Below are 13,252 nucleotides of genomic sequence, written 5' to 3' on the forward strand. Positions count from 1 at the left end.
AAGAAAAATCACCACTCAGCTTCTGATTGATAATCCTTGTTGTATTCACAAATTGTGTTCATATAGAAGCATTTGTGTGCACACATATATGTTGTATGAAGGTCAGTTTTTATTTACAAGATTGGCAAATACACAGGGAAGAATGATATAGAGGAAAAGCACATTAAAACAGAGGCAATTTCAGCTATGCTTTAAATGGAAGTTCTTTAATAGTTTAAAAGACACCATTTTTGACAAATGTAGGGATGCTGCATACTGTGAAGTTCACACAATAGTAGGAAATGCATGACAGGAGAACTTTGATTTCTCATATTGATATCCCTCAGCACCAGTGTGTTAACACCAGTGGAAAATAAGCATATATCAGCTGTATAGGCTTCAAATTGAAACTATGTTGCCAAATCTCAGGTTGCTTATTTCTTACAACGTCCACAAAGCTCTTTATTAAATCTTTACATAGTTATTAAAATAATGCTTCATTTAGAATGATTACTTGCCTTATACTGCCAATCCCAATATGACAGAAATGACATATTTTCCATATTTCTCTTCCATTTATCTTTTTCTCAATGTTATGATTATAAAAAAAATTATGATTACTATTGAATCAATCATACTGTTCTGTAATAATATCAAAGTTTCTGTTTTGGTTGCTAAGTATTCAATCATCATTATATTATATTTTTATTTTATTTTTACTTAGTAGTAATGCTGTTTAGTAACAATATTGCAATCACATCCTATAATATAGTATTATACTAGTATCTAGCATTTATTATTATAATAATTGATAGTTACTATGAGTTATATCACCCTCCAATAGGATATTTGAGAAATTTAATTTTCCCTTATTGATAATTATTTTATTGACACTTCATAAGATGATTAAAGCAGAATAAAGACATAAGCCTAAATTTCTACCTTCTTAACATTATAATCTTTAGAGGAAACATGTCATTTGGAATTGAATCTGTTTAGAATTAATTTTTTTCTGTACCAAAATGCATGGATATTTGTTAATTCACTAATCCTATAATATAAACAAATCTCAAATATTTAAACTATACAAAACAAGGAGGAATTGAAGGACATTTAAACAAAAGACAGTATTTAAATGAAAAAACTTCCTGAGACTTCATTAAGAAATCAAACCTTCTCTTGCCTTCTATTTGGTCAGTGAGTCATGGAAACAATAAAATACCATCAGGAAATTTAACAAATATAAATCAGAAACAAGAATTATATTAAAAAATACCATTTTCACGAATAAATGCTCTTTTTTCAACCTGCAAGTGTATTTGTTCTAGACAGTGAGCTAAATTGAATGATTTCTCAGCTCTGAAGTTGCCAATTGACAAAAGTTTTATAGAAACTTTTCAACCTTCTAGAGCTACTGCTACAAATAAATGCCAGGTATTTCTACCTCATATTTTAAAGACTACTGTTTCCAATGGCAGACTTTTCCAAAATCACTCTCGCATCCAAGTGAAACCCTCTATTACAAGATACGTGATATGATGAAATCATTTTCCTCTTTTTGAACTACACCAACCTACAAGAGGGAAATAGTCATTTCTACCTGGTGAAGTTATCATCAGATGAGGTGTGACAGCATGACTCATAGCAGATGTTCAGCATGTAAGTCACGTCCCATGGATTTGGAATCCAGGAGGGACACACTATGTATTCTCCTTAGCATCGAGGTAGAAGATGCAAATGTCTCCTCAGATTCTTATGGCAGAGACATGGTTATTTAGGTTAAACATAAACCAGGGGAAAAGATTATTTTTTTCTTTTTTTTTTTCTTTTTTGCAACCCTTACTCCAAGATCAGTCTCTGACAAGTACTAGGTTTTCAATTAACATTCAGTGACTTACCTGTATACTATTTTAATGAATATTATTCTCAAAGGAATTGTCACATCTTATGAAGTGTCAATCACTTCAGATTTCTCTATTTAGATATTAAAAAACAGGAAATCTATGCTTTATTCCATGGCCTGACATTTATCTTACCTGGAAATAGAAAACCCACTCTGAACTCAACCCATTAGCTCTTTCCAAGGTAAATTAGCCTTCTTATCAGACTAGATAAAACATGATTTAAGGAGTTGGAACAATAACAGCATACATTTTCCTTTTGGAGCATGTTATCTTGAATGATTTCCTCTATCAGTCACCATTTCAAGTACTATATGAAGATGCAATTCTTGGAAGTATATAAAAGGCACAATAAAATGAATCACAGCCAAGCTTAAAAGCATTTCTGAAGGCAGAAATTAAAATGAAGAGTAGATTTTTCACCAGAAGTAAAGAATAAATTCAGGGGTATTTGCATTATATGGTTTTCAACTAAATTAACTTTACATATTAGGTGTGTCATAGTCTACTTTTCACTGTCATTAATACTAAAGCAACAATATGATATTGTGAAATGGCTGAATAAAAGTACTGAAATGAGCAAAGGGAGAGAAAATAGGTTTAGGGTCTTGTCTTTTATCTGTATATTAATTGTAATATATTTTTTCTATACATATGGTTCAAGTATTATTGTTTGGAGGTTAAGGCTTGTTATAGAATAAGACAATCTGCCACAGATATTTAATCTGTTCATTTCTAGGGAAACTATGTTTAGATAAATAGGCAGGAATCAATCCTGACTTTCTTACTTCCAAACAGTAAATTTGTCCTCCTTAGTTAGATTCTATCATTCATTCTGTCCCCACCTCTTTCTTTCTGCTTTTCCAGAATAAATTCTATCTTTGGTGAACTCAGAATACCAGTTCAGTGACAGCAAACTTGAAAAATCTACACAGATGGAAACACAGAGGCAAGAACAGTGTGAATGGTTCACAAGTCCAGTGGAGAATAAGTGGCCACAGTAGGTCTGGGAGCCTTCAGCCAGAACTCAGCTGAGCTGAATGATGGCTATCTTCTTGCTGTTCACTTCCTCTTGCCTGGACCACTCACTGAGGTTTTCCCCAAAACCAGAACTGAGGTAGAGCCATGGGGGTACTGGTAAAAAGACAGGTTCACCAGCCCAGGAGCCATATTTTTGGGAGGGTCTACTCAGACTTCATCCCACACCTCTGCTGAGAGTAATGCTGAAACCAGGTTATTAGGTCTGATATGAAATGCTGTGCCATTTTTTCTTTGCTGTTGTTTTTTAAAAAAAATTCATTTGTCTCTTTTATTTCCATTGCATGTTAGACTAATAGTTTGTGAAATACAGTATAAATAATTTACTAGACTAAAATAGAGGAAAGTTTTAAATCCTAAACACATATAAACCATATCCAGTCAGTTTAATGACTTCATTTAACAAAAATATGTTTACTTTTTGTTAAATGTAATGTGTCCCAACTATGAAAACTTTTTTAAATTACAAAAAGGCACATATTTTTTTCTTTGAAGTATGCTAAGTGATCAATATATGGAAGTGTATAGATATCTGAAACTTTTTAGAGTTATTGTGAAATATTAACTAAACCAAAATTATAACACGTTTTGATCATTTATTTCAAAGCATATATATGGATTTTAAATAAACACTGATATTTCAATATATAAAGTTTTTCATATGGTCAATGAACTTCTCACTTGTTAATCAATATAGTCTGGATTTGATTTGCATGTATTAACACAAAGTAAATTATACCAAATCTCTTTGTGTTTTATTTTTAATAAATTGGTACAGAAAAGTTTGTCATGATTTTTCAAGAGTATGTTGAGAGCAATGGAAAAGGAACTAAAATCTAAAACAATTGCTGCAAGACCAGGATCTTTATTTTTAATTTCTATTCAAAATAAATTTAAAAATGCTGAAATTTAAAATTTTATTTTAATACATTAATAGTAATTTGTTAAAACAAATTATCCTGCAAAATTATTCTTAAATTTAAATGATCTTGAAATGAAAGAAATGGATTCTGCATCCATAAATTTCCTGCCCATGGAGTTTCTTCTGATGGAAAAGTATTTTCAAAGCAGTCTATAAAATTAATGTTTTCCATAGACATGTAACATCAAGATCATCACTTAGTTGATCTAAAATTTTTATTAAATTATAAAACTTGTCATAAAAATCTGTAGAAACATTATTATTCAAAGGTTTTAAAATTTATTGTACTTTATTATAAACTTTAAACTTCTATTGTATTTTTAATTACAAAATTTTAGTTCTTTCTGTGCATGGATATATATATAGAGATATATACACACACATACATTTATACATATACATACATATATACATATATTTATATTTAAAAATAATATATATGTATATATATTTTATTTTTAAACATAAATACCAATGATATCAGATAATATCTTGCATGCAATATTCATTTTTACATTTGTTATCTTACAGGAACTCTGAGAAATCAGTTGCAGTTTAAATATTCTAGACAGAATTTTTCCCAGTGATAACTATCATGCCTTAGCATTCAATAATCATTGTTTAAATAAGTTTCTACATTATCAAAGGATGATAAGGATAATCTCAAATTAAAGGTAGTAGACTTCATAAAATTTATAAATTTTACTGTGATGCAATTCACACTCCTTAGCTCTGCTCATTTTGGGGTGTGGTCCAAGACTTTCTTAATAAGCAGCTTCTATTTTTATTTACATTTTGATATATACACTGTAATCTGCACCCTTTAATCTCTAATATAGATTCTGTAATCAAAATATTGATTTAGGTTATTTGAACATATACCTCCATAATACTTAAAATCTAAATTTGATAATATGATACTTTGTAGTTTTATGCATTTCAGAGTTTGTAGTGTTCCTCAGAGTCAAAGCTGGAGAAAAATAAATTTCCTTCATTTCACCACCGTGTTAAAATAACACATACTCCCAAACAACTAGACGAGCATATCTGTACTTTCAGAAAGCTGCAGTAAACATGTAGAGTTACCCAGCTTTTCTAGATGGCCTCTCTGATGCAGCCTGTCAGGAATGTTTTGCAATTGTGCATGCTTAGCAACTACATTATACAAAAAATGCTAATGTATGAGAATCTTTAAAGCACCAATGGTTATATATGAAATACCGAACATCTGTTCTGTTAACTCTTTCCAATCAATTTTAATTTTGCACTCATTTATTTCTGCTGTGATTATAAATGCTGCCTACATTTTAATAGTTCACTGTTTCATTAAACAGTGTATCTCCAAAAATAACACACTCTGGTTTTATCTTTTGACCCTCAATTTTGGTTTCAAATCAACACTCAAAAGTCATGAGGAATCACAGCAACAAACAAAACTAGAAGCAATGGTGAAAATATTAACAACTTTATTACAAAATAATAGATTAGCTAGACTGAAGGGCAGAGAAAAGGAACTAGCCTAAGTAACTGCAAAACAAAATTTCTACATGTGTACTCTGAATCTGAAGTAAAAAAGATCTACATAGAAATATTGTACTCTGACCTCTAAAGTTATTTGTTAAAAGGGTAAAATTAAGGATTGAAAAACTACTTTACATGTGTGCCAGGATGGAACACATTAATGAGAATGCATAGGTATAGTAAATGCACATGATTAAGGAAAAGACATGAACAAGAATTCATCATAGTCACAGGTCTTGGCCAATACTTCAGGGGAATATGTCATGCTTTTCTATTATAGGGTAATAATTTGTGGGCTGGGGGTGGGGGATCCTGGAAATCTAGCTGCCACAAAGATAGTTATTAAAAATATTTTTGAATTACTGTAAGTAATGGTTAAGTATGGATAGCTTGATCCTTGAAGTCAGGAATGAGATACTAAAACTTATTATAAGCATAATTTAAACATTTTACTGAAAATCTTAGTGCTATAAGAAATTCAAACTAAGTTGATAAGGATTTTAATTAAAGAAATAAAATTGTTAATTATAATCAAATAATATGAAGCCACCTCATTAAATATGTATGGATAAACTATGAGAATCAATAAATATAGTTATTGATATAACTAGAAGCACTGATATTAAATATTGGCAATTACAAAATAAGTTTTATATGTATTAACAATTATGTCAAGAAACATCATATGGGGCTGGGAATGTGGCTCAAGCAGTAGTGCGCTCGCCTGGCACGCATGCGGCCCAGGTTTGATCCTCAGCACCACATACAAACAAAGATGTTGTGTCTGCCAAAAACTGAAAAATAAATATTAAAAATAAAATAAAATAAAATAAAATAAAGTTGGACACAGTATTTAAAAAAAAAAAAAAGAAACATCATATGCCTAGAAGTAAATCTACAGAAGAGTACAATATTTCTCTACAGAAACTGGGCATGGTGGTGCACACCCGTAATCCCAGTGCCTGGGAAGGCTGAGACAGGAGAATCATGAGTTCAAAGCCAGCATCAGCAAAAACGAGGTGCTAAGCAACTCAGTGAGACCCTGTCTCTAAATAAAATACAAAATAGGGCTGGGGATGTGGCTCGGTAGTTGAGTACCCCTGAGTTCAATACCTAGTATCTCCCTTCTCTAAAAATTTTCTATACAGAAAAATATATGATATTTTATTAAAAATTATATACATTAATGTATTTTATTCTATGAAAGAATTTTGAGTTATATAATAAACTATGTTAAATCATATTAAATATATTGCTTATTGTACATTAATATATTTATAATATTAACAGAATTATATAATACAGTATATATATTCTACATAATCATATATAATATTACTATATTTAAAGTCCTAAAGTAAAGGATGTGCCATTTTCATAAATTGGATGACTGATATTACAAAGATATCAGTTGTCTCCTTTCAATGGATATTTTCAGCAAAATCCTAATAAAGAAATTCTTGTTTTGGGGTAATGAAAAGCATATTCTACAATCAAATGAAATAGCCAAATTCTTGCTGAAGAAAAGTGAAGCTCAAGTATAGATACTTCTTAATACCAAAACATATTACAAAATGACCTTCATCAAAACATTGCCTATTGAACTATGTTTAGCAAATGGACCAATAGACTCATAAAATTGCCAAAACAGATCTACCCTGTGGACATTTTTATTATTGACATACATGATACTTTAGAGAAGGAGGAGGAAAGAGAATTTGTTTAATAAATAGTAGTGGATCAAGCGGCAAAAGAAATTTAATCCTGACTTCTCTTACTAAATACACAAATCAGTTAGGTGGAGAGATCATATCTAGATATTCATTTTCTGAATAATAATGTTTCCAAGACAGCCACGTAGAGATTATCATCTTGGGCTCTTGTACTGCAGGCTTTGTTAACTCTTGTTATTCCAAAAAAAAAAAAAAAAAAAGAATCCCAGTTCAGCAAAGGCAAAAGCTTGAAGGCTATTTTTTGACTATTTTGAGTTTACCTGACAAGGAATGCTACTACTGAGAAACATTTTTGCTAGTGCTTTGAATCACTAATTAAATTTGAGGTTGAGGCACATTGGTGTCTGTGAGTTTACTTTGACACTTCAGCCATTTATGGTGATGATGGGTACCTGAGGTGTCTATCAGTTCTGCAAAGAAAAGGCAGAGGAACATTTTGTTAAAGTTATGAGGAAGAGGGAAAAGCATCATGAGAGTCTAATGGTGCTGCAAATGATCCCTATGTGTTCTTGCTATGAGATGATGAAAACCTTGGGGTTGAGGATAGTGCCCAGTCTTAACTAATGGAATTGGGAAGAAATAAAGCCTAAGAGGTATGAACCAGAGGATGGAGACAGAATTCCAAGCATAGGACTTAGTAATAAGTAATACTCCCTAAATGCTTTTGGCATTGTCAGGAACAGTCTAAATGAGGAAATTAGATGGGAACTAAATCTAAAGGAGGACAGTAGAAAAAAGTAGAAGAGAATAAAGCAATTCCATTCCTTCCCAACTGTGGAAGGTGTGGTGTTGCCTCTCTAGGTATTACAGCAGAAAAACATTCATTTGCAAAATAATTCACATCTAGTAATCATCTGAGGTACCCAAAGCTGCAGGAAGATTACCATTTGAAGTAGAAGTTGCTGTTGTTAAATGGTCCATATTCTGAGAAAGGTCAGTGAAAACCTGTTACATTCATTTCACAATAAATTCTTAGAGTAAATTACCAGGTGATACATGGCCTACTTATTTTAAAACTAGTGAGCAGAAGTGATAATTTGAGTTTATAACAGATTTTCAAGTTGAAACAAACTTTTCCAAATGCTGCAATAACTAACTCATTGAAGTGGGTAAGGATGAAATTTAGCAGACTACACTAAAAGATGAACTGTGAAGCTCCCATCAGAACTAACAGATGGAATGCTCCTTCTGAAACACAGGGATGCTAACAATACAGCAAACCCAATATGTGTCTAGGATTATAAGGGGACACAGTCAATTTAATTCCATTGATACTGTCCATGGCAGATGCTTTGATCACTCCACATTTTGGGAATCTTATATAGCTTTGATCTTTGAAGAACTTCAAAATATTCAGGAGCCAGCAACTGATCTGATTGGTCAAATATCATTAATAGGGCTAAAGAACGGGAGAAGATTTGCTTTATCCAAAAGATAAATGGCACAAAAAATATGCAAAAAAAAAATAGGGAAAAGGAAAGATAATCAGCTTAGTTAGGTATAGTAGCTTAGATGACCTTCTGGAAAATGGATAGAAAGCGAGTTATGTAGACTAGACATAATCATAGAGAACATAAGTAGAATAGAGGAAACTAGGGATCTTGGGAGAAAAGGGACTAGAAAGTTATGGCTTACTGGGTACAGAGTTCCATTTGGGTGACAGAAAGTTCTAGAATAGTGAGAATGGTTGTTTACACAACATTGTGAGTGTACTTGGGGCCACTATTTCATATACTTAAAATGGTTAGGAAAAGTTGAATTGGAACTTTTTATATTATATGTTTTTTTTTTTTTTACTACAAAATACTTTTAAGGAAAAAAATGAAGGAAGTGAATGGAATTCTGCTAAAGAAATGGTATTTATTACTGATAGTGAGGGTTGGGAGAGAGAAAGAGATTTCAACACTGGACACAACACCTGTGCCTCTTAAAGAATTCAGCAAGCTTGCATCATATAACCCAGTTTATGTGAATTCATATCCTTTTATGGAAAAACTATAATCTAAAAAGGAAGATATTTGAAGAGGGGCTAGAATTTTCTCCCTCAGTTTAATTCATGGAATCTTAAAATTATTGATAGAGGATTAAATATCTGCTTGCCTAAACCTTGTTGGGGGACCCAAGGCTGGCTACAATGATATGCATTAGAAAACAGAAGTATGGAAAGAAAAATATTTGGTAGCTTTCTAGATAAGGTATAGGGGATAAAACAGGCATTCTGAGTGACCCAAATGTGATACTTGAACAGTACAATGATATGATTGAGGGCAAAAAGGTCATGATTCAAGAGAAAAATAGAAAATAAACTAAAAGTGTAGTTGCTTCACTGTTTCCTGAAAACAGTTTGAATTAATATCCTGGAGCTCTATATCTACAGTTCTGTCAACATGGGTAATAACAAGTGAACCCTTTTCCCAGTACCTGGGGACCTTTAGAATTGTCTGCGTTTCCTTCTATTGAAAAACTAAGCAAAATAGAAGTTTAGGATGGAAACAAGAAATAAGATATCACTTTTGTGCTGAAAAAAATATGGTTGCATGTGGAGGATTGGTTTCCACAGATTTCATGTTTATAAAACTATTTTTTTAGGGATTAATGTAGAGATATCACTAAAATTGACAGTTGAATACAGATGATGGATAACTCTGAATGCACGACCAACTCAGCTGCGTGCCCAATATGAAGAATACAACAGGTCAAGTGTTACAACAAATCACAGCAGACTTAGCTAATTGCTTCTATATCATCCTATTTTGAAACCATCCAAGAACAATTTGGATTCATACAATGTGGTCTCCAGTTCACTTTTACATCTTTATCATGAGTATATTTAAATACATAAGCATTGTTTCAGAGGCTACTGTGCTGAGTATCAATTGGTGTGCTCCATTTGTCTCTATAAGCTGCCTCCTTGGAGAAAAAAGAACAGGAGTACATAAGAACCATAGTCCATATGAATTTCATGATTGCTTTATCTATTTCTACAAGAAATGCTATGAAATTCATATGGAAAAATAAAAGACCAAGAATAGCAAAAGCAATTCTAAGCAAGAAGTGTGAATCAGGTGGTATAGTGATACCAGATTTCAAACTATATTACAGAGCAATAGTAACAAAAACAGCATGGTACTGGTACCAAAACAAGCGAGTGGACCAATGGTACAGAATAGAGGACACAGAGACTAATCCACAAAGCTACAACTATCTTATATTTTATAAAGGAGCTAAAAGCATGCAATGGAGGAAGGATAGCATCTTCAACAAATGGTGTTGGGAAAACTGGAAATCCATATGCAACAAAATGAAACTGAATCCTTTTCTCTCGCCATGCACAAAAGTTAACTCAAAGTGGATCAAGGAGCTAGATATCAAACCAGAGACTCTGCGTCTGATAGAAGAAAAAGTTGGCTCCGATCTACATATTGTGGGGTCGGGCTCCAAATTCCTTAATAGGACACCCATAGCACAAGAGTTAATAACAAGAATAAACAAATGGGATTACTTAAACTAAAAAGTTTTTTCTCAGCAAGAGAAACAATAAGAGAGGTAAGAGGCAGGAGAAGATGGCGACGAAGGGAGTGCATCACCCCCGTGTGCCGCGTCACTGTGCGGGAGAATTACGAGTTAAAACAGCTGAAGGCTGTCTTGTTGGGAATTTCCAGAGAAATTGAGGTGCACCAGAATCTAGTGGAGGGATTTTCATTACATGAGGATCGGCGGCGGGGACTCGGTCGTGGGCGATTTCTCCGCACGGAGGGTCGCACGGCTTGTTCGGTGGATTGCCCCGCGGCCGGAGTCTGTGGCACACGCTGGGAAGCGGCGAGGGGGCGGCGAGGAGGTGCAGCGCTGCAGATTCTGTGGGCTTCTGCCAGCGGTGGAATGGCTGCACTCAGTGCTTAGATCTGGGTTTGAGACGGAGGAGGGAAGCGGTCTAGTTCGGTTCTCCACACCGGTCAGTCCACGGAGGAGGCCAGCAGCCGCCATCTTGGAGAGCTGACGTAATCATCCCTGTTTTCTACTGATCTCAGCTCATTCAGCTACGGAACAGGTGATTTCAGGCTGTTATTTGCCTGTGTCTCGCAGACAGATAGCTCAGGCTCAGGGCTAGAGAACTCGTGGAGAGGGCTTCTTGGAGCTCGCCCCTAGCAGAGCGTGCTCCGAGCTCTGAGCAGCCAGGTTCTGGTTCCCGGAGCTGCTTTGGTCCAGGGCTGGGGAACCCGCGGAGACTGCTTCTTGGAGCCCGCTCCCAGCAGAGTGTGCACCGAGCTCGGGGCGGCTGGGTTCTGGCTCCCGGAGCTGCTTTGGCCCTGAGCTGGGGATCCCGCGGAAACTGCTTCTTGGTCCAGGTCCTGCTGGGTGCTGTGGGGGCCAGAGGGGCAGAGTGGAACTGCCGCCTGTGCCCAGAACAGGCCAAGCGACCCGCCAGCTGCAGCTGGAGCCGAAGAGAGCAGCCGCCCAAGCCTGGATCAGGTCCAGTGACCCGATGGCATGGTAGTTAAGTCACCCCATTTGGAGTAAGGGCCGAGCAGAGCCGCCGCCCGAGCCTGCAAGGTAGGCAGACCTGCGACCCACCGACGGGACAGGCCCGGTGGACTGCCAGCGTGGTGGACACATCGCACCCATTGGAGTGGGGGCTGAGCGGGGCTACTGCCTGTGCCCAGAAAAGGCCCAGCGACCCACTGGCATGGCAGTCAAGTCACCCCATTTGGAGTGGGGGCCGCGCAGAGCCGCCGCCCGAGCTCGCAAGGTACTTAGACCGGCGGCCCACAGGAGGAAGGGGCCCAGTGGCCAGCTGGTGAGACAGACACGTCACACTGGTCAGAGTGGAGGCCGAGCAGAGCCGCCGCCCGTGTCCGGAAAAGGCCCAGCGACCCGCCGGAGTGGCAGTCAGGTAGCCCCATTTGGAGTGGGGGCCGAGCAGAGCTGCCGCCCAAGCCCGCAAGGTAGGCAGACCTGCGACCCACCGGCGGAACAGGCCCAGAGGCCTGCCAGCGTGGTAGACACGTCACACCAATTGGAGTAGGGGCCGAGCAGAGCCGCCGCCCGCATCCGGATCAGGCCCAACGACCCGTGGGCGTGGTAGTCACGTCACCACAATTGGTGTGGGGCCAGAGCAGAGCTGCCACCCGCGCCCGCAGGGTGGGCAGACCTGCGACCGACCAGCAGAGCAGGCCTAGCGGCCCGCCAGCGTAGTAAACAGATCACCCCAATTAGAGGAGGAGCACAGCCACTACCCACTCTGCAAGGGAGATTTTTCAACTATACAAGACCAATATAAATAAATAGGGGGAAAATTTCAAAAACACAACAGTTTTACCAAGCAGAAAGAAACACAAGCAGTATGAAAAGACAAGGCAAGAAAGGACCACAAGCAATGCAGGTCAACTCAACTTTACAAGAGGTAATAGCTGCAGCAGATGGAATGTCAGATAAAGAATTCAGGATATACATGCTTCAGATGATCTGGAGTCTCAAGGAAGACATTAGACAGCAAAATCAGACAATGAAAGATCACTTTGATAAGGAATTACATAAACAATCCAAGAAGCAAAGGACCAATTATACAGGGAGATAGAGGTAATAAAAAACAAACAAATAGAAATCCTAGAAATGCAGGAAGCAATAAACCAACTTAAAAACTCAATTGAGAATACTACCAGCAGAGTAGAACACTTAGAAGATAGAACATCAGACAATGAAGACAAAGTATTTCAACTTGAAAAGAACATAGACAGCTCAGCAAGACAGTTAAGAAACCATGAGCAGAACATCCAAGAGATATGCGATAACATAAAGAGACCAAACTTAAGAGTCATTGGGATACAGGAAGGCATGGAGGTCCATACCAAAGGAATAAACAATCTATTCAATGAAATAATATGAGAAAACTTCCCAGACTTGAAGAATGAGACAGAATCCCAAATCCTAGAAGCCTACAGGATGCTGAATGTGCAAAATCATAAGAGATCCACACCTAGACACATTATAATGAAGATGCCCAACATACAGAATAAGGAGAGAATTTTAAAAGCTACAAGAGAAAGGAAGCAGATTATATTTAGGGGTAAACTATTCAGGATAACAGCTGATCTTTCAACACAGACTCTGAAAGCTAGAAGATCCTGGAATAACATATTTCAAACACTGAAAGAAAATGG

This window comes from Spermophilus citellus, assembly GCF_964194105.1.
Source record: "Spermophilus citellus genome assembly, chromosome: 3".
In the NCBI taxonomy this organism is placed as follows: domain Eukaryota; kingdom Metazoa; phylum Chordata; class Mammalia; order Rodentia; family Sciuridae; genus Spermophilus; species Spermophilus citellus.